This window comes from Haliotis rufescens, unplaced genomic scaffold, assembly GCF_023055435.1.
Source record: "Haliotis rufescens isolate VD_foot unplaced genomic scaffold, xgHalRufe1.0.p SCAF_4, whole genome shotgun sequence".
Lineage (NCBI taxonomy): Eukaryota > Metazoa > Mollusca > Gastropoda > Lepetellida > Haliotidae > Haliotis > Haliotis rufescens.
In genome coordinates this window covers 15,556,016-15,582,967 of record NW_025964112.1, presented here as the reverse complement: position 1 = coordinate 15,582,967, position 26,952 = coordinate 15,556,016, and the positions used below count along the sequence as shown (strand labels likewise).

General features: G+C 37.1%; 1 protein-coding gene across 6 annotated transcripts in view; it reads right to left on the bottom strand.

Annotated features, from left to right (window-relative positions):
• Positions 1-26,952, bottom strand: part of LOC124140510 (frizzled-5-like) — a 120,047-nt gene that overhangs the window by 63,515 nt on the left and 29,580 nt on the right. Inside the window, exons 1-2 of one of the 6 annotated variants that reach the window (XM_046508118.2) lie at positions 24,777-25,519; positions 24,083-24,187 (exon numbers count right to left, since the gene is read on the bottom strand). The exons of 2 other annotated variants lie outside the window; for them this stretch is intronic. The gene's annotated coding sequence lies outside the window, so the exon portion shown is untranslated. Of the gene's footprint in view, positions 1-1,261; positions 1,362-4,423; positions 4,558-24,082; positions 24,188-24,776; positions 25,520-26,952 lie in introns of those variants that run through there. 3 more of the 6 variants (XM_046508120.2, XM_046508121.2, XM_046508123.2) reach the window with 3 other exon arrangements.

Genomic DNA, 26,952 nt, shown 5'->3' with positions numbered 1-26,952 from the left:
TTGGTGGGTTGATTGACAGTATTTATTGAGAGTCTGACGGGTCTATTGAGTCCTTGTCGGGTTCTTTGGGAAGCGTCTCACCTCCGCTGTTCGGCCATTCAGCGGCAATCATCCATGTAACAAGCTAGCATCATTATAAACACATTGGACCCTCGTAAAATACCTGGATAGAATTCTCGCCCAATAAACATTATGCCCATATTGAAGTATTTGTACGTCTTTTGTCAATATCTCGCATTGAGTTATTTTGCTTTCGTGAACAACTTAGTAAATATACATGTGTCCTTTACGAGTGTAACATTTTCAAGATTGCCTAATCATTAGGGAAAAATATGAATTGGTGACCGGACAGTTTTGTGGCGAATATTCAATAGAATTTTACACATCATTCATGCTGTCCTCAACGACGTGTCTCAAGTGCTTGGCAAAAGAATGTCTTCGCAATACTCCATGTTACGCTCTTGTGTCAACGCACTTCAACCAATCTTCAAGTGCACTGCAATTAACCATTTTTTTTTTAAAAATCCACACCTGTAGGATTTTAATTGGCTGCACCATATAAAAAGGATCCATTTTCATTTTTTCTTTAAAAAATCGTGTGCACTACATTCAAGGATACATCTTTCAATACACATCCGACATGTATGCCTGGTTTGTGATGAAAATCTGTCATGATTTAAACAGCTTTATCGTTGGCAGCATGTTCCGAGAACCTTTCCTGATATTTCAGTTGTCTGACTGTGAGAAAGGTTTTGTCAATTTAGAATTAATGTAGTTAGTCAAGAAAAGGTCAACTTATTTTCTTATGGAAAGATTTTCGATAAATTACCAAATGTAATCTGTCCATTTTACATTAAATTTATATCATAGGATTACTTAAACCAACGCTTATGAAATAATTACCACAGTGATATTTGCTAATATATTGGCTAGTGAACAATCCCAATCAGCACCCCTTCCGATTGATCAATGTACACAAGACTTATTTATTCATGTATGATATGCACTCGTGTGTTATATACACCCTTAATTATGGGCAATTAAATTCTGGAAAAATATATCTGTCGTATATATACATTTCAGGCTGTCAGCATAAACCACGAATTTACGATCTTTCAACTGTTTTTTTCACCAAAATAATATTCCAATAAGAGCCCCCTATTTCTAATTTTGAGAGCGCCCTGGGCGTTAATTACGTCGAATACGGTAACATCAACGATAAATAATGAACACAACTTGACATTGACATACATGCACTCACCGATGCTGATTGATGTTAAATATTAATCCACAGTGTTGCACCATGATACAACGATATGGAACTATTTTCAGATCCTCTGAATATCCCTGAAGTTACACGTCCTGGGTATTTGACAGTCATCTTCCAAGTAAGTGCTTCCCAGCTATACACTATCTGCGTAATTATATCAGAAGTGCATTGTGCAACAGCTTTAGTCCCAAGCCAATATGATATCCTGATATCTTGACGATAAACATATGTGTCCCACGATTCCTGCAACCAGAAGTCTCCAAGGTCCAGTGGGTTAACTATCCGTCTGTTCTTAACTCTTGAGTCGTAAATGGTTCAATGGTTAGACCAGATTAGTGAATTACCTGATATTACTCTGTTACAGTTGAACCAGTAGTAGATTGGTAGAGTTTAGGTGGAGTCTAAGTATGGTAGGGTTGTGGTATAGGAAATGGTGTAGACACTATTACCACATTCAGCTGCCCCACAGTTTGTTTGTTTGTTTGTTTGTTTGTTTGTTTGTTTGTTTGTTTGTTTGTTGTTTAATGCTGCACTTAGCAATATTCCAGCTGTATGATGGTGGTCTGTAAATAATCACGTCTGAACCAGACAGTCAAGTGATTGATATCATGAGCATCGATCCACGCAATTGGGATACAGTGATATGCATCAACCAAATCAGCAAGTCTGACCACCCAATCCCGTTAGTCACCTCTTACAACAAGCAAAGTCACCCTTTTACAGCATGAATAGGTTGCTGAAGACCTATTCTAACCTGGATCTTCACAGGTGTTGCCACACAGATTGACTCTATCATTGATAAATACACAATGCCATTTAGAAAGTGGTCAAATGTAACAAATGTCATATTCGGGATTACACTTTCTTAGTAAAGTACACATTCTAGTACTTATTGGTTTGAGTCTCATGTCGGATTCGAACATCTATCATTGATGGAACTGGGATATGTCATGGTTTATATAATTCCTGCGAATATCCTACATCTATTACATCTCTGCCATAAATCTTGTAATTTGGCTTGTCATCACACTATAAAGTCCTCAGATTTCAACAGAAGTCCTCTTCACATATAAAGTCCTCAGATTTTCAACAGAAGTCCTCTTCACAATCAACTATCTTAACAGTTGGGAATTATATTTTTTTCCAAATACCCAGAAGCCAAGACCCAAATTTTTAATATTTTTTCCTTTCATTTATGTTTCCATTAAATGAAAGATGCCATTTTACTGTATTCTTGAATTGACTTTTCACAATTTGATATTCTACAGCTGAATTCTGTTTATCCAGACACCTTAAATTTTTTGCTGTGAAAAGAATGTTATAACAAGTGAACCAATTTTAGGTAAATTTAACCATTTTGGTCACCAAAAATATGACAATCTGGATCTGGAATTTTTTCAAGATATAATAACAACATTAAATAATAGAATTATTGTTTTCATTGAGATTTCCTAATATCTGAGGTTAAGACTAGTGGTGTTTACTGTTGATATTCTGTTATGAAGAAGAACCCACCTATTAACCAGGGTGCCATTGTACAAAACAACCTTAGCGCTACGACTTAGTCCATGTTAAGGTATGGGAGTTACGATCACCTAAGTGCTAAGCTCGCTTTATTCAACAGCACCCTGCCAAAAGTCAGAATCACAAACCTTTTGGGGATGGGTGCACAGATTGTAAAAAGGTTTAAAAAAGCAGTATTTCAGGTGAAGAGTAACAACATTTATATCCAGAGCTATGGTTTCTCTTAAAGGGATCATATACAGCTTACAGTAGAATGAATGGTGACTGAGTAAACACATTATCTCAAACATCGCCGACTTAAATACATGTATTGTTCATGTCGATGTGTAACTTAATGCCATGATATATGAACATATTGATCCCTCAATAAAAAAAAATAGATTTCAAAAAGGGCACTCCTGGCACAGTTATTGTTTAAAAATAGATTCAACAAATATTGTAAATAGAGTTCCCACTGCACATATAGAGTCAAGCACCTGTCTCTTTGAGAAGAGCTCCCTTGCAGTGTATGACTTCAGTTTCAGGAATTCATGGGCACAAGGAAATGAAATTTCATGATTATCAGTATGAGTTAATGAATAACATTAAAATAAACTAATAATAATTCTTTACTTATAATAACAATAAGAAGTATTTACAGCTGTAGTAGGAAAAACTTCTTACCAGACTTCTTGTTTCCATTAAAGAAAACCATTCAAGGGAGACAACTTAATCCATTCAGAATACTCCTTAACTCTGATTGGTTCTTAATACAAAGTATGTAAGAAATCAAAATGTTTACAACAAAAAACACAGAAATCCAAGGTTTTGTTTAGAAATAAACACAAGGCATCCAAGTAAATTAAAACTACCGCTGCATAATATCACAGTGAGAGATCCCACATGTCCCCTCAAAAAGTCACTGTAGACCAAATGGGTTGTTGCCAAGAAGGCATCGTGAGACTTGAAGAGCTCTACACGTTAATGCCTTGTAAAGTCTTAGTGTTGGTGTCAGGGAGAGACTTATTGGAGTCACAGGTAATACTGTACAATCTGTGATAACAATGTTGACAGGTCGCTGTTGACAGACAAACTTTTGCAGGGACTTTGGAAACAGAAACCTAGATTTAGTAGATTGAGGCCATCTCTTACACAAGGATTAGTTTTCAGTTAGTATTATAAATCAGTAGATGATACATCACATTTTGGCGGAATACATCTGATGACATTTTTTGTAAACTCGAGAATGATAATGTGAAATTGAGATTAGGTTTCTGAATATTGGATAGCTTCATTGAGGTCACAGAGGTAACTCTATCAGGTCAAGGACCTCGACTTTTTTACTTTTTTCACACTTGAACGTATTTTTACCAATCCCCACTGTGAGTAAATAAAACTCCCTTGCGCTACAATTACGAATTTGGAAATTAATCCACGTTGAATTGTATTCAATAAATCTGAGAATGAAGTCATGTTACATGAGACTTGTATTAATTTTCTTTAATCTAGGCATAGAAACCAGTAAAAATGTCAGCCTCGTGTTAAACGTCACCGTCCCAAAACGCATAGGTATATTTCCCTGAGAAGCGAGACGCTACAAGGAGCATCCAGATATCAAGTGATAGTCGCCTTCCATAAAATCCCCTTTACCTGTCACAGGTTAAAAAACTCCACTTGGGTCGTCCAACCATACAGAAATCGTCCGACCATACCACTAAACCAGCAAGGACGACCAGCAAAACTTCAGCAGGATGGTTTTCTTACAAAGAATGAACAATAACTAACAGTGAGTCCGCACAGGTAAGGGCCATCGGGGTGACAGTTAACAAGCGTTGGGCTGTGTAGGACTGACTAGCTCTCAGTTGCTGCTGATGATACCGAAGATGAAGGGACGCTTAGAAGCAGCCGAGAATATTGCCTTTGTGGGTTCTGGATGCGATTCGTTCCTCTGCTTACCGAGCAACAATTAGCCGGCACTCCGACAAAGCTTAATTGGCGAGCTCATTTGTTCTGGATGTCACGGACCGCTCTCTTCGCGGTCACCCTATCCCTTGTTAGACGCTTGCTCAAAGTCCGCGATATAAGGGTGTATTCTCCCAGCCCATGTTTTCCGAGCTGTGAATTGTTACATGTGTCATACTCACAGTGATAAACCCACAGCTATGTATTGAGTTCCCTCCCCGGCACACAGTGTGGAGACTTAAGTGTAAAAAAAAGTTGTGGACATAAATAAATAATTTGTATCAATCACCAAGAAATTTGGCTTTGAACCTTGTGAGACAGCATTATTTTCTTCTTTAAGTTAATTTTCAAACACTGTAGGATGCGAGGTTTTAGTGGATTGTACAAGCTGATTGTGGAAATAGAGGTATTGATTGGTTATTGATGTTATGTAATTGAAAAGAGCGTGATGATGTTACATGGCAGTGTGTCGTTACCCCCAGAAGTGTATTTTTAGACATGTCGAATGTACTGATTACATTAATCAGGAGACTTGAATGTTTTTTGGTAATTGTTCACTTGTTATGTTGATTGTGTGGGAATGTTTTTGCCAGGATACATATACATATTCTGACATTTTAGCTTAATAAGTCTGTACAAATCTGAATTTTTCTCTTCAGTTTTATGAGACAGCTCAAAGGCTTTTATTTCTGAGACTACCTGGTGTCATGTTAATTTTGCTTTTTATATTCTACTCTGTGTGCTTTAATATACTGCTCCATGTTGAAAAACAAATATCTCTTGTCATGTTTAATTTTAATGCAAATTTTGAAAAGAAATGTTCATGAAAATATTTTCTTCAAAAGTAACCCACTGCAAATTGTTTCATAATAACTCCCCACACCCTATGTTTTTTATGATGACTGAATTGAGGATTGAGGCCTAGGTTACCTGGCAGATTGTGTTTCATATGTCACCCTGATCATGCATCATGGATTGTTGTTCATGCTATCAACCACTGAAAAAGCTGGTTATTTTGTGGGACAGCAGTGTACAACATTCACTTCTGAAAATGAAAATGTAACAAAAACATAACTTGAAAATAATATTTTTGCATGAAGCTGTGTAATGACAATGAAGAAACCAGGGCCCACTTGCACAAAGCGATCTTAGCGCTAAGATGATCCTAACCCCCATGCTTTAACATAGGCTTACAATAGTTGTAGCGCTTAAATCGCTTTGTGCAAGTGGGTCCTGGTATTAGAGGCAATCAGAGCATCTCCTGCCCAACCGATGACACTCATTGTTACGGAACGTGAAGGGGGAAGGTTTGGGAAGAATGTTCAAGCAATGTAAAGAAATTGTTTCAGCAAGTTATTTGGGGCTGATGATATTTTCCATGGGTGGCAAATCTCCAGTGAAGGGGCAGCTGTATCCTTGAGCTGTTGGTGATTCAAAAGTAGTTCCCAAACACAAGCAATTGGTCCGAAATGTTTTTGTCAAACTGCAGATACATGAAACAGTTAACTAGTGCGGGATCAGTACAACATGTGATAAAATCAAATACGGAAAATAGATCAGTATAATCAATTAATTTGAGATGCTAGCATACAATTACACATGAAATATTTGGAAAAACCCAGTAGTATTACATCTCTCCTAAGCTTCAAACCAGAATATCTTTTCTCATCTATATTTAACAGATAAACGATGAGTGGGAGTTGTTTATTTCTGACATGAGATATCAACATTTTGTACATCCCCTTTAAGAATGTTAATGAAATGTACAAGCTTTATAAATATTCACGCTATTTTGATAATGATGACTCCCTGAATAGAGTCCGACCTCAGCTATGTTGGACAAGTCCATTGTTAAGTTTGGTAATCCCCACACATTCTCACAATCCTCACATCGATTACCTGTACCTTTTCTCCTAATACTGATTGTCATATCTCTCCCACTCTCCGCCACTGCGTTTATCTGCGTTGCCAAGCTAAATCTATGGGGAACAACTCACCAGACACTTCCCTCTTAAAAATAACGTCGTCCAATATATGACGTCATCAAGTTTCGAGCACATGTTCGAATCTCCAGAAATTACGTCATGATAGAAGAATGTTTTATTGTGATTAAACCGCAATTCATTCCTAGTTGTTCTTTGCGATATATCGTATATTTAGTGATTGAATGCACGCATCACATATTCATAAAACTCCACTGCAGTGAATAGTGCACACTAGGTCTACGTATCACTTATTGTAGCCGTGACGTGTATCGCTGCTGTGAGCTAATGCACACTATGACACATGGGGCAACACCTGAAGAGAATAAAATAAAAAGTTGCCTAAACAACATTGTAAGCAGAATTATTTTTTAAGAATGTGTACTCATTGGTTTATAAATAGACTGATCCAAAGGTGTATAAATATATTGAATACCCAAAGAAAACTATGAAAATATCAACGTGACATGTGAGTAAATACTCACTGGTTTTAACAAAAATGTCTGGAGCCCTGTAAATCTATGATTAGTTTCTGTGATAGAGGATTCAGGGTTGGCATTAGTCTTCAACAATCTCTGCTGTTGGTATGACGTGATTCAATAGATGGATCAGGGGGTCAGGCTCTAGGATTTGGCTGATTTCTTGTCACCTGTCCCAGTGTCATGAGACTTTGCTCATAATATCAATCTCTGATTTGTCTTGTCCCGATTAGATTTTTTCAAGCCGCCACCATAGAACTAGAATATTTCTAAGTGCTGCATTTAACAAAAAAGCAAACTAGGAACTCATATATATTTTGCCATAAAGCCCTACATATCCTGACATACATGTAAACTTATTATGTGACACTTGAGACACCCATCGGGATTTCGGATTTCAAAATTAAAAATTAACCCTAGCAGCCTATGCTGGTTGTAAGAGGCAACTGACCAGATCAGTGTTCAACCTTGGTGACTTCCTTGACAGCATGCCGATGACATGAATAATTGTTAACAATATCAATCACTGGGTTGTCTGGTGCAGATTTGATTATTTACAGGCTGCCATCATATAGCCGGAATATTGCTGATTTTGGCGTTAAATAACAACAACTCCATTTCTTCACTTTAATTTTTTAACGCTCATGCTCCTGCATTTTAAAAAAGGGTCAACGTCAGAGAATTGTTTTTCTTCGAGTTTTCTAAACACGTTAACCTGACATGCATTGTTGTGACTAAAGTCATGTTTAGGTGGCATTAACCCCAACTCCCGCCATGTTTTCAACAATGTAAATCTGTCAAAAGAAATAAACTACTTACCCCTGCTTCTTGTTTGCAGGGATCTTATGCCAAGATTTAAGGTAGAAATCGCCCACTGATAAAACTGGCACTGATAATGAGAACATTGTCCTGACAACTTATTGTCTTTTGAACATCATACTTGATGACAACCTTGAAGCATGCTAGTCTTATACTTGGGCTGATTGTAGTCTTGTTTGTTTCATCCTGTGTTTGTTGAATTTCTAGAAAAGCAACTGTGTTGTCTAATTGAGGATTGATGTGATAGAGTGCCCAGCTAACCATGGTAGGCCTAAACGCTTTATTTGCTTTTATTAAAGCCACTTCACATTGCACGAGTGAGATTATGATATAGGCATGTGTCAGTCAGTCCTTAAGCTGGAGAGCTTGCTGACAGAGTAGAACATAATAGTTATTGTACAACTTATTCTCATTGAGTGTTATGGGTCAAGGTCATGTGGAAAGTGGGTCCATTTTGTGCGGGGACATTGTTTCCAAACGCATTGTGTGCTAATGGAATCTTACATTCATATTTTTATTTTTCATGTTTGAAGTATTTTTTTAGTACGAATGAAAATGACTGTTTGACGGAATGAAAATGGTCAACATTAATGGATTTGGTTTAAAATTTCATTTATAGCCCGAAATTGTTGGGTGACCTTGAATCTAAGACATATGCATGGTAGTAGCTGATAGTTGATAAGCTATTACACAGGAAAATTCAGAATTAATAAAGGGCACGGTTTGAACAATGGTCTGAGGGGACGGATTCTGTATACCAGAATCTCAAGGTGGTGGATCCCGGATCTCAGAATCACCCAAATTAAAGTCATCACCCTGGTTGAGCCATCAGCATCAACAGTGTGGTAGGTGTCCGTCACTTCAATATTGTTGTCATATTGTTAGAGAACCAGGCTCAGTTTGAATATTACTGATGGTGGAGTAGCCTAGTGGTTACAGCGTTTGCCTGTCACGCTGAAGATCTGGGTTCGATTCCCCACATGAAACTCTGGTATTCCCTGTTGTGATATTGCTGGAATACTGTTAAAATCAGCATAAAACCATACTCACTCAGTTTAAATAATACTTAAATAAAATTTATATAACCATCACATATTCTGATTTTCTTTTTCAGTTGTTCGCACAGACAAACCCACATGCATATACAACATTTCAACTAAATAATAGCTCCCCGAAAATGAATATATCGACCACCCAGTTATAATGTAAAAGCAAGTTGCACTCCATTCAACACAAATAGTTGACATAGCTGCCAGGTCTCAGTTACAGGGCCGTGTGTAGTATGACCAGTGCAGTCACAGATTACATTGTCACGTTAAGTGTGTACTAAGGTACGATTTGATCACCAGCTGAATGTCCGAGATTCTATCTGGCATATTGATCCAGTCACACGAACAAAACAGAAAAAATACTTTAGGTTGAACACCCAGCGTTTTGGCTTTGGGACATTATTTAATCTGTGAGATTAAGAGTTCAAGATTATGTTTGTTTGTTAATATTGATATTTGTATAGCACTTGAGATCGGTCTTGTACTTGCTGATCTGGGTGTGTGACATGTGTCAGGTGAAAAGTGGAGATTTAAGTACTACTTTCTTTGTCATTATTAAAAAAATATGTAACCTGGATTCAGTTGTTCTGTATACATGTTGTCGTTATTAAAATATGTGAAGTTCATGGGCTTGGATCGTTGAAGAATTTTTTATTCTTGGGTCAACTGCGTAGTGACCTTGACCTTAACCTTTATTTGACCTTGACATTACCTTGTACGGGTGTTGCCTGGTAAGGGTTCCCTTTTGACTGACACCTGGTGTCATAATTAGGTGTTTAATTAAGAATTTTTTCAACATCTTTTGCATTTATGGATGTATAAACGTAAAAAATTATGCTCTTTGCAAATCCGTAAATTACGCAAAGTTTGCACACAAGTTTATAAACAAATATTGCTTGGTTAGATAATCAAACAATGAATCACTTGCAATTTATTTATAATTATTTGAGAGTTAGGATTCTATCAGTTGATGGTTTTACCTTGTTGGATCTTTACATGTAAAGGAGATATGAAAAACCCTAAGGCTTTGAAGCCCTGATTGATTGTGGTTTACCTTAAAGGAGTTCGTTTTGTATACCCAGTCAAGAAAAATGCTGATCTCGCATCTATGTTGATGGTTAATTAGAAGCAGTAAAATATTCATGATACTGTAGACATTATGTATTTATTGGAATCATGTTTTCAAACATAACAAATAATATTCATGTATTGTATATTTATTATTTATTATATTGAATGCTTCTCATCTGGTGCAAGGGGGCACGGGTGGCCTAGTCGTATAAGGCGCCACGGCACGCCAAAAACCTATGATTGTGGGTTCGAATCCCGGTTCGCCCCAATTATGTTTCTAGGTTTGTCAGCACCATACCCATGCTCGTGGGTTTCACCGAAGTGGTAAACGTCTGAGACCTGCATCACTTCAGGTTTTCCTCCCACATTAAGCTGACATGCCGCAATATAACTGGAATACTGTTAAAAGCGGCGTTAAACAAAACTCACTCACTCACTCTGGTGCAAATTCTTTTTCTTGTGAATGTTGATCGTTTGTTCAATGTTTAGTGAATTAAAATGTAAATGTATAATTGTAAGAGTGTGATTTTTCATGAACTTGTCAGTATCATAGCAACATGATTTTATTATCATTTTTCCTATAGATTATCATTTTGCATTTCTTGAGATTACACACCCTCCATCTATTCTTTATAAAAACAAAAAAACAAACACATAAAACATATTTATAGTAAACTAGCAAACCAACAAGCCCCTCACTCCCAATACACATAACACTAACAGTTTGAAATATCCTCATTATATCAAACTTCATCAACCGACCAAACCCCAGCACCAAGCTCTCGTTCACAAGTCCATAAAGACCCACCCTACCGTTCCCCTCCATCTCCTAATGTGATGGCATACCATACCACCCAAGACCAAACTCATTTGCCAAAATTGTAAGTTCTAAAAAGATGGTATTGTATAGTTCTTACTTCATGCCTGTCATTGTTTGCTGGCTCATGTCAAAATGGATTACGTAACAGGACAAAAACATGACATGCAGTTGTGAAATGTCAGTGGAAAGAATACAGATTGACATTCGTTCGTGTCTAAGATCCTTAAAGGACAGGTGCTCCACTTGAGCAGGGAATCTTGTCTGTGCATCGCAAGGTGCATCTGCGCAGTGGGGATAATTTTGTGTGGTAATAGCTAAAGTACACCTGCGCTGTGGTTGATTTACGTAGTTATGGTGTCCGTGCTTGCAGTTTGAGGTTCCGTGCTGAGGTAGATTTTTCCATTTTGGGTGTCATCGCTAACATAGAGATCTGTAGTGTGTGTAGTAATTGAGTCTGAGGATTTATCTCTGTGTGGATGTCTGATTGTATATCTTTGCCATGAAGGTGTCAAAGGATATATCTATGCCTTGTGGGCGTCAAAGGATATATCTATGTAGTGTGGGTGTCAAAGGATATATCTATGCCTTGTGGGCGTCAAAGGATATATCTATGCCTGGTGGGCGTCAAAGGATCTATCTATGCCTTGTGGGTGTCAAAGGATATATCTATGTAGTGTGGGTGTCAAAGGATATGTCTATGCCTTGTGGGAGTTAAAGGATATTTCTATGCCTTGTGGATGTCAAAGGATATATCTATGTAGTGTGGGTGTCAAAGGATATATCTATGCCTTGTGGGTGTCAAAGGATATATCTATGTTGTGTGGGTGTCAAAGGATATGTCTATGCCTTGTGGGTGTCAAAGGATATATCTATGCAGTGTGGATTCTAATGATATATCTTATGCAGTGTAGGTTTTAATGTGCAGTGTGGGTTCTAAGGATATTTTTATGCAGTGTGAGTGTATAAGGATATATCAATGGACTGTGACCATTAAATTCAATACTGTCTTAGTCCTAAGCTATATCAATATTTTCCAATACATGTTTGCCTGAGCACAATTTGTCCTGTGTGGCTTGTTCATTAGGCTAATGGTTTCATCAATACCATTCCAAAAGTAAAGGATAAGCAAAGGCAAAAAGTCACTTTGTTGGGGTAAAAAAGTACACCTTTACAACCAGCACACCTACATATAATTAAATCCATATCCCATAGGTCAGTTTTTCCAATGGTACACTGACGTAATGGCGCCAGCACTCATCAGTAGAGTTTATGTCCTAACACTTCCCATCTGAGCATGTATTAACTGTATGGACATAACAAACAAATTACTCTGCTTCTTCAATGTTTCTTTTGACAGTCAGCTATACGCAGCTTTCAGACAGTGTTTACAAGACTGCGGTTTGTTACAGGAATGTGTCAAATGTTTTTGTCAGCATGCTTTTGGCAAGGTAATGACAACAGACAATGTTGATCCTGGTAGACAATGCATTCAGACGGTTAGGCTTATGTATGCATTGCTAGTTGTTGTTCTAATCGTACATGTCTTCAAGAAGGGAGCTTGTGTACTATTCTTGAAGACTAAATTAGCTTTGGCACATAGCCGTGTAATAACCTGGGCCCCGTTCCACAAAGTGATCTTAGCGCTAAGACAATAATAACTCCCAAACTTGAACATTGGCTATAATACTGTAAATCTTGAAATTAACGCAAGTGTGAATTAAATGCGAAAAATGTGAGCGGTCTTTGTTCGCATTAATGAAACTTCACATTTATGTCTCCAAAATGACTATCAACAATAAGACAGCATCACTGCACACTTTGGATACTGAAATACCAACTTGAATATATACACAAACGCGGTTTATTGAGCAGCAGTTGTAACAAGTACATAACAATGTCATTTAAAGAATAGGAATTACACAATAGGCACCCGGTGAGTTATCACTGCTGGGATCAAGAGTTCTACCCACTCGTGTCAAACTAGGCATCACTGACCACTCTAATCAGTGAACTGTGTTGTTCAATTATTTTATTGCCTTTGAACTTCCTTAATGCCAGTCAACAGAATAAAAATATATACTGTGTGTTGTTATTAGGAAAACACTGTTGATTCTTATTACGGAAGTGCTGTAATGAGTGCTAATAAGCGGTGCTATTTGCTGATTGATTGGATAAAAGAAAGCATAACTTCTTTGATAGGCATTAGAAGTCGGCGTTCTAAGTAAGGATAAGAATTTATGGATGAACAACTTCTTTGTTACAATTAAGAGCGAAAGCATATTTATCATTCTACTGGCGATGGGGTGGGGGAGTCGCATTGATTTTGAGTTGCATTTCTGGCTAGGGGTCAGCAGTCGTAATACTTTGGAGACGTATTAATTTCAAGATATACAGTAGTCGTAGCTAAGATGGCTTTGTGGACGGGGACACTGACATTTAGTGAGGTTAGTTTCGAGCGAACCAGTCCTGTAAATATAAAGCGTAAATGGGAAAATATTTAGCCTCCATTATCTGCCGAAACAGATTCCATTGGGTGTAAAAGGCTAAATAGCAGTGAATATGATATGAATGGATCACTGAAAATCAGTGATGACACCATGCATGTGTTGAAAAAAGGGTAAACATGTTTTGCTCTACAGCTGGCATCAAACCCAAGCCCAAATATGTTTGAGTTATCTTCCCTTGCCATGTGTACATTTGTTAGTACTATAGCAAAGATGGATCCATGAATTGCACACTCTACCCATGTTATGAAGTTAACAAAAGTATCTAAAAAAGGGAAATGCACCCAAGCCTAGATGATCAAGTCTAGGTGGTGCCTTGAAAACCTGTGAAGATCCGTGTTAGAATAGGTCTTCAGCAACCCAGGCTTTCAGTAACAGGCGACTATGATTGTCGTAAGAGGTGACTAACGGGATTGGGTGGTCACGCTCGCTGACTTGGTTGATGCATGTCATCGTATCCCAACTGCATCGATCGATGCTCATAATATCAGTCACTGGATTGTTTGGTCTAGACGTGATTATAGACGGACTACTGCTGACTATGGCGTTTAACAACAAACAAAACAAAGTGTCTGGAATCCAGGAAACAGGAAATGGCGTTGATCGTTTTTGAATGAATTGTTTTTTGTTGTTACAAGGAACACTGAGAATAAAAGATTTCATGGCTTAAATGTAAGACTAGCTTAAACCTCCTTATCCTGAAGTTTGGTTGAAAGTTTGATGTAATGGGTGCTGGTGAACATTTTCTACATCTTTCCAGTAATTCTCCTTGAAATATATATGGGGCATTTTGACCTCTTCCCCTGCTAAAATCATGCCCATATGCCCTCAAACACATTCATTTCGGAAACATTATATATTATTCATTGAGGCAAACTGTTCAAATTTCAGATATTCTCAGGAGGGAGTGTTCCTTTGAAATGATATCAGGGTGTTAAAATAACTCACAAACTGACTAGACAAATGTTTCCCAGAAAGATATGAACAAGTCACTGGGTCAACAGCATTTGAAAATATTGCTTGCTCCCTATAGGAAAATAAGATATTAAATGTCGGCCTTTGTACAAAGGGCTAAGTTTGTGTGCGTATTACATTATCAAGCAAAACAGAAAGGCCAAATCTACACTAAAAATACATGTGTTAAAGTGTGATCATTCAAGCCATCAGTTATTCAACTCAAGTTTGTACAACAGTAAAGTAAATACAAAACATCAACTTCAAAGACAAGAAGCGATCCCGTTGGAGTTTTGCCGTGCCCCTCTTCCCTGTGAGGAGCTGAAGGACAGAAATGTTTTCACAAGTCATTCGGGAGGAAATCGGATCCAAATGATTGGGAAAGAGTCAACAGACGCAAATGAGGCGCATTTAGTCATGTGATCGTGGGCAAGGAACCCAGACTGTATGGGGTCTCAGCTGTCAGTGGATTGCCAGAGATGGCAGCAGATTGTGCACTCCAAAACTGTACCTTGTTTCTTGGTGCAAGACAAAATGGAGGCAAAAACGTTTATTATCATGATCACATTTTTTCCGTTTTGTTTCCTCTTTGGAAGGGGCTGCCTCTTGGTGTTCTTTGTCTCGGGGAAACTATCAAAAATAGAAATTGCCTTGTGCTCTACAGCCCATCTGCGTGTTCAGATTTTGCTTTCGCATATTTCCCATCTTTTATGAAACCTTGTCTTTTAAAGTATTGGAAAGTTTTTTTGTGTGAGTTTTGGAAAGTCAATGAAATTTATTTGCAAATTATTTGAGTTGTTGTGATTACTTTCATTTATAGCAATTTTCAATATCCTCAGATCATTGTATTAAATAAGTTGAACTTATTTATATGCTCAGAGAAATATGTATGAAGAGTTCACATAAAGATATGAATAAAAAATATATAATATATTTGTCAGAATGTGAAGTTTTTTGAACAGAACAAATTTTATCCTTTTTTTATCACATTTAATCAAGAGGTTAATACGTAAAAAAATGATGAAGAAAATGGTAAAAGAAGATGCAGCACGGTCTCTGGTTGTGAATGCGCTGTTAAAGACATTGTATTTCATACTGTCCATATAAGGTTACTGGGTTAGTTTTTCTCTTTTACGTTCATGATAATTAATTTCTTCACTTTCAATGTTATATATAATTATCAATTATAAATTCAAAGTTGATGTAGTATTATTGTCATTTCAAGATGATTTGGCCCAATTTGCAATGTCATGAAAACTGTGTCAAGGTTACATATTGTTTATAATAGTCTGTTTTCATCATAACATCTTGAAATTTCAAGTTAATATCTTGAAATTTCAAGAAAAAAAGATAGAAAAAAATGGCCCTAAAAGGCTTCCGTACAGTCAACACATACACACAAAATATTATGTCACCTTCAAGATGTCATAATTATCTAATATTCTTGCATTCTTCGGAGTAAGGGTGTATGGTCTTCTTTCAACACGGCAAATACAAAAGTGGTATGTTGTGTAACAAAACTAACTTCCATTTAATACCCAATAACTGACTCCCGTGTAGCTTGTTGTAATATGTCAAGCATTACGACCTCTAGCTATACGACTGTACAAAGACTGTACAAATGTTAGCAAGGCATATGCCAACTCACGTCCAACAAGAAGCATTACAGTAATGGCCCTGCACAGAGCATACAAAGCTCCTTGCACAGGTGGCCCTATTGAACAGGTGTTTGAATAAACAGGTACACTTTGTCAGCATTCCTGTGTTTGACAGGGATCCCCTTACCCGACATGTGCCCAATTGTAAATTACGCCAAACCAGTTCCCATAATGCCTCAGCTGTCGCATATACATCAGCAGCTTTATCGTGGCTCTCCTATACTGGAGAAGTAATTACCACGTCTCATCAGCCTCTTATAAATAAGCCCAGGTGGGCCTACTTCTGGATTTAGACCCTGTCGTTACTGCACTATTAAAAATTGGGAATGAAAGTTATTGCGCGATCGAAAAGTAGGAATGAAATTGTGATAGCTGAGGTGCAGTATTAAAAAATGTTACATGATTTGTTTGTTTTGTTTGTTTGTTTTTTCTTAAATGTATCATTTCAATTCGGTTTCAAGTCTGAATGTTATTTACCTTTGTGTGCAAATATGGTTTTGTTTGTGATGTTTAGCATGGGGTGTGTTGGGGTGGGGTGGGTTTAGCTTTAGCTGGTTGTGAAAAGAATTGTGCATGCTGTACAAAAGGATAATGACCAAAAATTGTTAGAAGTGGTCAACCATGAAATCTCAATAGCCATTGTCTGAAATAGAGGGGTTTTCTTGAAACTAGCATCCCCTAAAACTCTAGTATTTGACATTAGGGTTATGACAAGGACTTTATGACTTTCATTTTGATTTTGAATACTGCCACCTAGCTTTCTACCGGGTACCCATGTCAGTGATGGCCACAGACACTTAATGTTGCATATATCATCCACGGCCTTTTTGTGGTACTGTAGTGTATCATATTCAGAGTATCATCTATCAGTCACTGGTTTGTCTGGTCCAAACTCAATCGTTTACAGGCTAACTTATTGCTATAATACAACATTCACAAGTTTCCTCGCAACATATGATGGTAACAGATGATTTAATGGATCGGGTGGTAAGACTTGTTGACTTGCTTGACTGTGTGTCATCATACCCTGAAGGCATAGATTGGTGCTCATATCAAACGGGTTTGTCTGGTCCAGACTTGATTATTTACAAGCTACTGTCATATAGATGAAAATTTGGGTGAGAGTTTCAACAACAAACAAACAAATATACAATTTACACTTGTCAGAGGGGTACACAAAGTACGTGATCTAGACTACCAGTTGTCGGACTTTCTTTTTGTGGAAGTCTTGGTGGCTGAGTAGGTTGGATCGCTGACTTTGTGTGCTGGCGAGTAGGTGCCTCACTCTTGCAGTATGGGTTTGAATCCCAGATGGGACTCAACCCAAACAAGAATCTGTTCTTTACTAAGAACATGGAAAGTGTTATCCCAAATGTAATATTTGTTATAAACAAACAAAATTTTGCAGATCTCAGAAATCTGTCTGCTTCTTCTTCATCTTTCTACCAAGCCAAAAGAACAATATCATAAAATATATATGAAGTTTTCACATTTTGTATAAAAATGGCGCTATGACCTAATTGCGGATGATAACCAAAAGCTCTGTAGGCGTTGTATGTGTAAAGCATGATCTTGGGAGGTCCTGTTGTATCTAAATGTCTACAAATAAAATATTTTTCTAAATGTACCCAGAATTCCCTTGCCAATTAGTGATTCAAAAGTCCTGCTTTTCGGGCATACCTTGTATTTACACATCTTTAAATCTTCACTTCATTGATTATTTAATGATAATCGAGGGAGTGGTTTATAAAAACAGAATATTGAATTTTGAACGTCAAAAAAATGTTGTGCAAATAGTTTTTTGGGAATGAAAACAAGCACCTGACAATATGGCGTGCAATGGTAGGTCGGCCATCTTGAACATGTGTTCCTGCACTCTGGTGCAAGTCGTGAAATATGGAGAATGACTGTTTAAATGTCATCAGTTGAAGATAGCTACGGTTAGGACAGATGCATTCAAATGTGAGACCTGCTTCGAAATATTTCTTGAATCGGGATCTCCTCTTATTCATACAGAACTGTAAACATGATATTTGATTATGATTTCTAGGGCAGAGGATAATTTGGGATACATCCCAATAAATATTTCCTATCTTGTGGTCCAGATTTGTTTATTTGTTTATTAGGCCAGGATTTGTTCGTGCGTGTATTGGAGGAAAATGTCATGAAATGTTGAGGAGAACAGATCCTTGCTTGTTGGGTAATTGCGATCAGATTTCAATATCAGAGCTGTGTATAAGGTCATATACAATATTGCCCAGACATTGCATTACTTGATGTATATTTATTTAATTTTGAATTAAGTTGGATGTGAATCATATTCTTATTAGAAAAAACAAATATATACATCCAACTTAATTCAAAATTATATATATAGTCACAGAGAAAATATCATTTAAAGATTGATTTGTCAACTATCATGACCTATTTGATATTAAATTATTTTGGAGGATTAGATTCTCATCTCTGGCTGATTTACAGATTCCTTTTTTTAAATCATTAAAATTCCCCATAAATTTGAAAATGCTTATATACCACTCAAAAGAAGTTAAAGAACACCCAATTCAGACAGACAGACAGACAGATTTATTTGTATAAGGCCATTTGACCCATTGTACAAAATACGTTTACATTTTATTTATCTAAGAGTTACCTAATTGATACTTTTTTTTGTGTGTGTGTGTTAAGAACACGTAGATTAGAAATTTTGCAAAATTTATCATTGCATCGTTGTTGGATACTTGACAGAGTCTTTCTAAACAAAAATAATTATGATTAACTGTCTTTGGGATATACATTTCCCGCCGCCTTGCATAAAGAGGACAGTTGTATATAACATGAAGTTCATCCTCAATTACATGACAGTGTTTACATAAGACGGCATCCTCCTCAATATTAGCAACACCCCTACGTATAAGTTGAATACCAAGAGTATTCTGTCCACATCTAAATTTGGTTATTAGCCTTCTATATTCACAATGCTTAATATTTGATAAATATTTTTCAGACTTGTGGGTGGTCTCACACTCCGTCGCAGTGGTGACTCAGCATAACACCACTGCCACAGGCTAATTTGCATATCACGGGACCGGACTTTTCTCTTGTTTGTAAACAAACACGCTTTTTCAGAAATCAGTATAGAACGGACTAATGCAAGTATTTGGGGGCGCTTTACATATTGTTTTGCATAACTATATAGATATGCTACTACAACTGCGACAGTGAGTTGCATGACAATATATATTTATGCATCAAAGTGACCGGGTCGCTAGCTCTCCGTTGGGCTTCGATGACAGCACGTGGAGCCGTACAACCAATGTAAACATAGGATAACTACGCAAAAACAAGTAGATTTTTACGTAGTTGCATACTTTCTCAATGAAAGTTAACCATTCTTTGACATTTGTTTATGAAAATGTGTAGACTTGTCAAACATGAAACGGATGAAAAGCATATGCAATATCTTGAATGGACTGTGAAAGATGTGACGAATCGTCACATGGCGCTGGCCTGTGGCAGAGGTACTATGCTAGCTGGCTGCCGGCCGCATGGAACTCTGGGTAGGAGAGTGGGGTGGTCTTTGACTTGTTTTGAGTAGTATATATGGATATTGACAAGGAATGTTTTGAAGGAGAATGTTCAGTGGATATAATGTTGGTTGATATGAGGCTCGTGAAGATCCGGGGTAGAATAGGTCTTCAGCAACCCATGCTTGCCGTAAAAGGTGACTATGCTTGTCGTAAAAGGCGACTAACGGGATCGGGTGGTCAGGCTCGCTGACTTGGTTGTCGCAATTGCGTGGATCGATGCTCATGATGTCAATCACTGGCTTGTCTGGTCCAGACTCGATTATTTACAGACCGCCGTCATATAGCTGGAATATTGCTGAGTGCGGTGTTAAACAACAAACCAACCAACCAACCACTTAACAACAAAATCGCTCAAGTGCTACAGATCTCATGGAGGTCAAGGGTGGCCCAACTAAAGTGGCACATCTGGCAGTCAGTGTTATCTTGCTTAGATGCTTATTCTGGGTTTGAATCCCAGATCCATGACATGCCAGTATGGTTTGTCAATATGGTAAATGTCAAAAACACATGAATCACTTTGGGCTTTTCATCCAACACTAAAGTTTGCTTGATACTTTATATTTGGATGCGATGTTAAACCCCATTTCACCTCATCCACCTGTAATTCAACATTAAATCTAGAATATTTATTACATCTAATATGAGTCATTAATGGACCAGTGCATAACAATATTATGTTCAATAACATGAATACGATATATTTTCAGTAAAAATGTTTTTCCAGTTAATTAAAGTGTGTAATGTTTCACTTATCTACTCTTTCAAAAGATGAGTTAAAACTTGGCACAGTGTCTACATTTTTTATTATCAATATGAAATCTAAAATTCAAACAGATCATTTAGCAGTTTATCAATGATAGAAAAAAGTGATTAATGTGATCATGTTTTCCTTATCATATCTTCATTAAAAGAAGTTTTGCAGTTTTTGAGTATCCAGTCCATGAAACTAGGATTTGTATCCAAAATTGGATTATTATTTCAAAGTCAGTATTTCGCAATATATAATGTTTAATTCTTAAAGGAATATTTGATCATATTCTTAGGTAAGAGAAGAGGAAGGAAAGGGGCTCTTGGGGCCTTGGAAAGTGTCAAATTTGAAGATAACAAAGACTTGAAATATTATCATGAAAATGATCAGGCATAATTATATGACTAACATTTATTTTTCTGTCTTTCACTTTCAAGTTTAAGACTGCTGATATGAGAAAGTATGTAAGAATGGTTGAAATCTTGAGTGAACTGACTTCGAGATTAAATCTAACTGTGCACAAGTCTGTGACCCACGACGTACCGTATTTCCTCTATTAGACGCCGGGCCTCTAATAGACGCCGGGTCGATCAATTGATACGATTAATGATCCCTTTTTGGGACCTAAATTACATAATGAGGACTCGTGACGATTCGGGACATTCGTGGTCATAGTGAAATGGGGGTATTAATAGAAGCCTGGCCTCCAATAGATGCCGGGTAAAAGGCTTGTCCGAAATAAATGGAAGCCCGGGCGTCTAATAGAGGAAATACATTATTTGTCTCCATATGTTTCACTCTCGTATTCTAGATCTCCTAAGAAAATAAGCTTGGGTCAAAGAATTACTGCTACTCAAATTTCATAACATGCCTTTTCGACACAATTTAGCAAATGTCATATAATTAATTAAAAATATTATTATGTTGTAAGTCTTAACAAATTCTGCTTCTCATTCATTTTAACAGATCTGACAACTTTCTAAACAAGTTTCTTACATTTCTTAAAATAAGCAGATTCTGAAAAGGGCCCTTGTCATACCTTGTCCTTTTCTTGGTGCCAGTGTGTTTTCACTTGGCGGACACCTTCATTGTGTTTGTAACATTGAACTTATCTAAAACCAATCCACCCAATAGAATTTCAGGAAGCGCAGCAACCAACCAATCAGAATCCAGATGTAATCCTGTTTACATTGAATATTGTCAAGTTTGTTGGAAATTTCCTGCATGTTCAAAATGTCAAGGTTTGTGCAAGTGAAGATATTCTGAACATAATCTCAATTAATCGCGTCACTGAACTTCAAAATTGAGTTCAAATCGGTGATTTTTAGGAATCCTAGATGGTCATGGAGTACAAAACATGTCAGGAACAATTATCAACATAATGGTCTTATCTGGTACCGATCTGTTTGATCTTCCAAGTTGAGATTTCTAACAAGAAAGAGCATGTCAGTTTTGTTGAGCATATTTGGATCAAGGCATTTGGTTTGAGTGGAATTAAAGTTAACATGATGAAACAAATGGGATGGTTTACGAATAAAACAGCTGTCCCTTAATAAAACAGCTGTCCCTTTTATTTAACTTGATGTGATCAATGAATTGGTTACATGATGAACCGCATTGACTAACAGCAAACCGCATTGACTAACAGAATATACATCAGATCCAGTCTAAAGTTTACATGCATTAGATCACTGTATGGTATTTATTGGTGGTGACAGTGCTGTCAATATTTGTTACCTTGAGCAGTGAATTGGTTTACGAGAAAATATTTTATATTGATGGAATTCTCCCTGTTCAAATATTCCTGTCAGAATCAGAAAATTGATTTACTAGGTAATTGTTTTTTGTATTATAATACACCTCTTTTGTGAAACAATCATGTTAGAATCAGGGAATTGGTTTACAAGGTAATAATATATTTTATTCATGATACACATCCTTTATAAAATTATCCCATTTAAATTTTTCTCCCACATCAAACCAACATGCCGTGATATAACTGAATTTTTTTCAAAGTGGCATTAAACCCAACTCACTCAGATTACAATCAATGAATTTGTTTCCTGGTTAATAGTATTTTTTATTCAGCACACACATATCTGATAAAATTATCATGTTAGAATCAATGAATTGTGTCCAGGGTAATAGTATTTTGTAGTCATCATTTTTATTATTACTAGATATTAGTTTCTGTCTTTTAATGGTAAATTAATCAGTTAAAGTTCATAACATAGCATACAGAGAAATGGGATCCTAGTCTTGCTACTCCAACAGGTTTAATTATGCATAGCACCAATGGTTGGTTGGTTTGTTGTTTAACGCCACACTCAGCAATATTCCAGCTTTATGATGGCGATGTGTAAATAATCGAGTCTGGACCAGACATTCCAGTGATTGACATCATGAGCATCGATCCACGTCTTTGGGATACGATGACATGCATCAACCAAGTCAGCAAGCCTGACCACCCGATCCCGTTAGTCGCCTTTTATGGTAAGCATGGGTTGCTGAAGGCCTATTCTACCCCGGATCTTCACGGGTCTAGCACCAATAGCTGTGATATAACTGGAATACTGTTCAAAGCGGCCTTGAACCCAACTCACTCACTCACTCACTCACTCACTCACTCACTCACTCACTCACTCATAGCACCGATGAATTGCATCAATAAGAATTTCAGTGCTTAGGTTATAAAGGCTGCCTCACATACCTAGAGAATAAATCAAACAAGAGTCATCAGGAGATGACATATCCCCCTGGTCTGGTGCAATTCAGAAATGGAATTTAGCTTCTTATACCCCACTTTTGATTCATTGCCATTGATACCTTCAGTTCAGTGAAGAAAAAAACTATTGCTGTTCAATATCTTTCTGAAACACAGGCTTGTCTGCTGCCATTGTCACAAAAGTTTATGACACACTGCTGTAGCATAATAGGAACACGTGCCCATAATTGTGCAGTACCTAGGTTTGATGGACATCTAACCTGAACGAGCAGGAGATATTACACATAGCACTTGGATTACTGATGTAGTAAATAAAAGTCGTGTTGTTGAAAGATCGATTTTGTGTGGACCAGTAAGTGTTATAGTCAAACACAAATTGCATTATTTTTTACATGCACTTTGTGCATGTAGACTAAAATATAAAATTTCATTTTTCAATAATAGGTTGCACTTGTGTATGTCTTAAATAGCTTAATCGAGCCCTGGTAAAAATGTGTATTTTATTGGGGTTTTTTTGCTTTTGTTTTTGTCTCTTATTTTTTTGGGTGTTATTTTGTTATATTGTACTGTACTGTACAAGAATCAAGAATCTTTATTGTACAGAACTCCCTCGTCAAGCAGGGTACAAACTATCTACATATGGAATAAATATAACTATAAACATGAGAGGTAGATATACATAATGTACACTATATATACAGATATTACATATTATTTTCATTCATAGTGTTTAAACATTTATATATATATATGTACTGAAGGGGGATTTTAATAATTATGAATGTCAGTAAAATACACTATTTGAAGCAATTGTTTTTACTGCATGAAACTTAACACCTGTATACTTGAACAGTGGCTGACCTGACCACAGACTGTCAAACCAGCGGGAGCTTTAGGGGGGAGGAGGGGAGGGGTCATGGCTGGCAGATATTGGTGAGGGGGATATACCTTGTGACAGACTGTGACCTCCATTTACAGATTCGCCTTCTCAATTACTCCTCGTCCTAGCTCGTCTCAGCTCTGAGGTGGCTTGCTTGGTTTGAAGTAATGCCTCTATGTTCAAACAGATGTACCTTTTTCACAGATTATATATTAGGAGATTTAATGTCAAGTGATTTAACACTGAACGGTTTTATATTCAAAACATGTTTTAGTGATATTATATCCAAAGATTATGTGTACGCTGTAAATTTTTGCAATATGAGAACCTATACATTTCATTGCTCATGACATGAATAAATATATGAAAAAGAATAACAAATTAATCTGATAACCCTAAACTTATTAACTGATAGAACTTATTCCTTTACATAAAAGTAACATACATAGTAAAATATTAATCATGGCTTTTTCATGTTTAAAGTGACTTTTACAGCAAAATTAAGACTAAAAAAATCTCTTCCATTTTGAAATTTAAGCTTTTTCAGATATCTCAATGAGAATAACTCTCCATTATTTCAAGTGTTATTTTGAACATAATAAGCCTTTAGGAGCCATAACTAAGTATGTAATGTCACAATAACAGCCATGAACTATGTACCACACAAACTCCAGCAATAAAACCTGTCACGCTGCCTGTACGTCACTCATAAGTGGAGTGCAGCCTGTTTTCTGAATGATGCGATATCCGTATAACACTCACGTTCCCCCAATCTGGATTGCATATCCTCGGATTCTCAACTTGCTGGATTTTCCGGCCAGGATATGCCTGCCTCATCGTCGCTGAGCACATCTAAATAAACGGTAACTATGGGCGGCAGATAGTTGCTATCGGAGAGGAAGAATATAGCCTGTGAATCGGAATGGTGTCCTACTTTGTAAGTTCCCTCATGAAGATTTTCCTCTGAGGCTCGTCTCCCTTAGAGCCCGGTATTGTGGTTCACAAACAACATGAAAACATCCTGTTTTGTTGCCTTTACCTCATTGTTTTGTTCATTCGATCAGTGGAGCAACTTAACCACTGTCACACAAGTGTGTCCACCAACACCAACAGAAAAAACATCCCACATCAAGGAAACTTAAAATTCTGTCCCATAGAATCCCTGATTCGACTTGATTCAGGGTAGCAATTCATTCGGTTGAGGACATCTTGGTAGTCTCCAGAAAGAATTCAAAGTTTGACAAACTGCCACATCTTCATCACAAACTTGTAGGGTTTTGGCCCCTGCTCACCAAGCTCCGCATCCTCTAAGTGATGTTTTAGTGAAGCAGTTCACTATCTCAGCCCTCGTCCATCCAGATTCCATACCCTGTGTATGTGGAGAACCCACACATGCCTTCACTCTTAAACAGGCTGATTTATGAATGAATTCATTTCTGGTGGCACACGGAAAGTCTACCGTCACCTATCTCTGGCGGGGATAGTATTTCGGCAGTGTAGGCTGGTAAAACCCTGCTCTCAATGGTGGAAGTAGAGAGTGCTAATTATTCAAGTATGGCCTAACTGACACAATGCATTAAGTCCCACCATGGGAAGGTGGCCGGGTTGAGAAAGTTAACAAAACTCATTCAGGTGGGCCCAGGGTAGTCATTGTTTACCCACTGGTGTGAAATGGAGCTCTAACCAACCTATTCACATAATTAGGTCTTGGCATTAAATGATATTTCTTGACACATATTTTTCATTCATAATATTGTGCTTGTTAATGAATTTTATGTGTGAAGTTATTTAGATTTTCTATGAGAATGTAATTTGAAACTGGTATCGTGATTTCGATTTAATGGTATTGTAATTTCTGATAGTTTTATATTTCTTTTAATAATCAAAAGCTAATAATAGTTTCTATTTGTGTGAATAATATGTTGATTTTTTTTATACTGAAAAATCAATATTCTAAATAAATGGGTAACTTTTCATTATGAATGGTTTTTTTCAAATTATATATACCTTTTTATTTAGACGATTTTGTTTGCGAATATTGCTTCAAACTCATGTCAACACTTGTTGCAGACTGAATTCAGCATCAAACGCGGTCACAGTTTTGAAAATTTGAAAACATTACTCCACTCAAAATGCGTTTTGAAAGTGACATTCATGGGGAGTTTTTAAGTGATATTTATATAAGCAATACCTCACGCAATTTGTTGCTTTAAACTAATCTGTTATCTAGATTCAAAAGGGCCACCATAATTTGTCTCAACCGTGTCGCGAAATCCCGTGGAATTTGCGTGAATAATGATGCCGTATTGTGTAACCAGCAAGGATATAGGAACAGAATACAGAAAGGTGTAGATGATCATTAGATCTCAAACTATTCTGACAGCTAGCCTAGCCTTATTGTGTTCAACAATGTTCAGTGAGAAGTGCTTAGTTCTTTAGTGTAGAGCGTTTAGCTGGTATTTTCTCACTCCCCTCTGATCAGCCATGCAAGGAGAATCTTCATACATAGCGATCTGACAGGCGAGGCCCCTGCGTCCAACGAGGACATAATGGGAAGAAAATCACATTATTAGGAATAATTGGATGGATCAGTGATACTGAGAGGAAAATAAAAATACTGTCACAACGTTCCTCTGAGAGCAAGTACTTGTGGCTCGTCACATGCATGAATGTAGCACTTTGTCGGGTAGATTGGAGAAAATGAGTGTGACAATGATGGGTAGTTTTTTATGCTCCTACAAGCATGAATCGTCATGTGTATTTGTCCCCCTTGTCGGACTGATGAGGTTGGGGAAATGGGGTTGTGGATGGAGACAAAGATGAACCAAATTGAGGAACTTCGCGCCCTCGTAAATTACACGCTGCTGGGGAATGATTGACAGGTTTTTGAAATGAGGAGTGAGCATTAGGTAGTGAAAGTGTTTTCTGATAGATAATA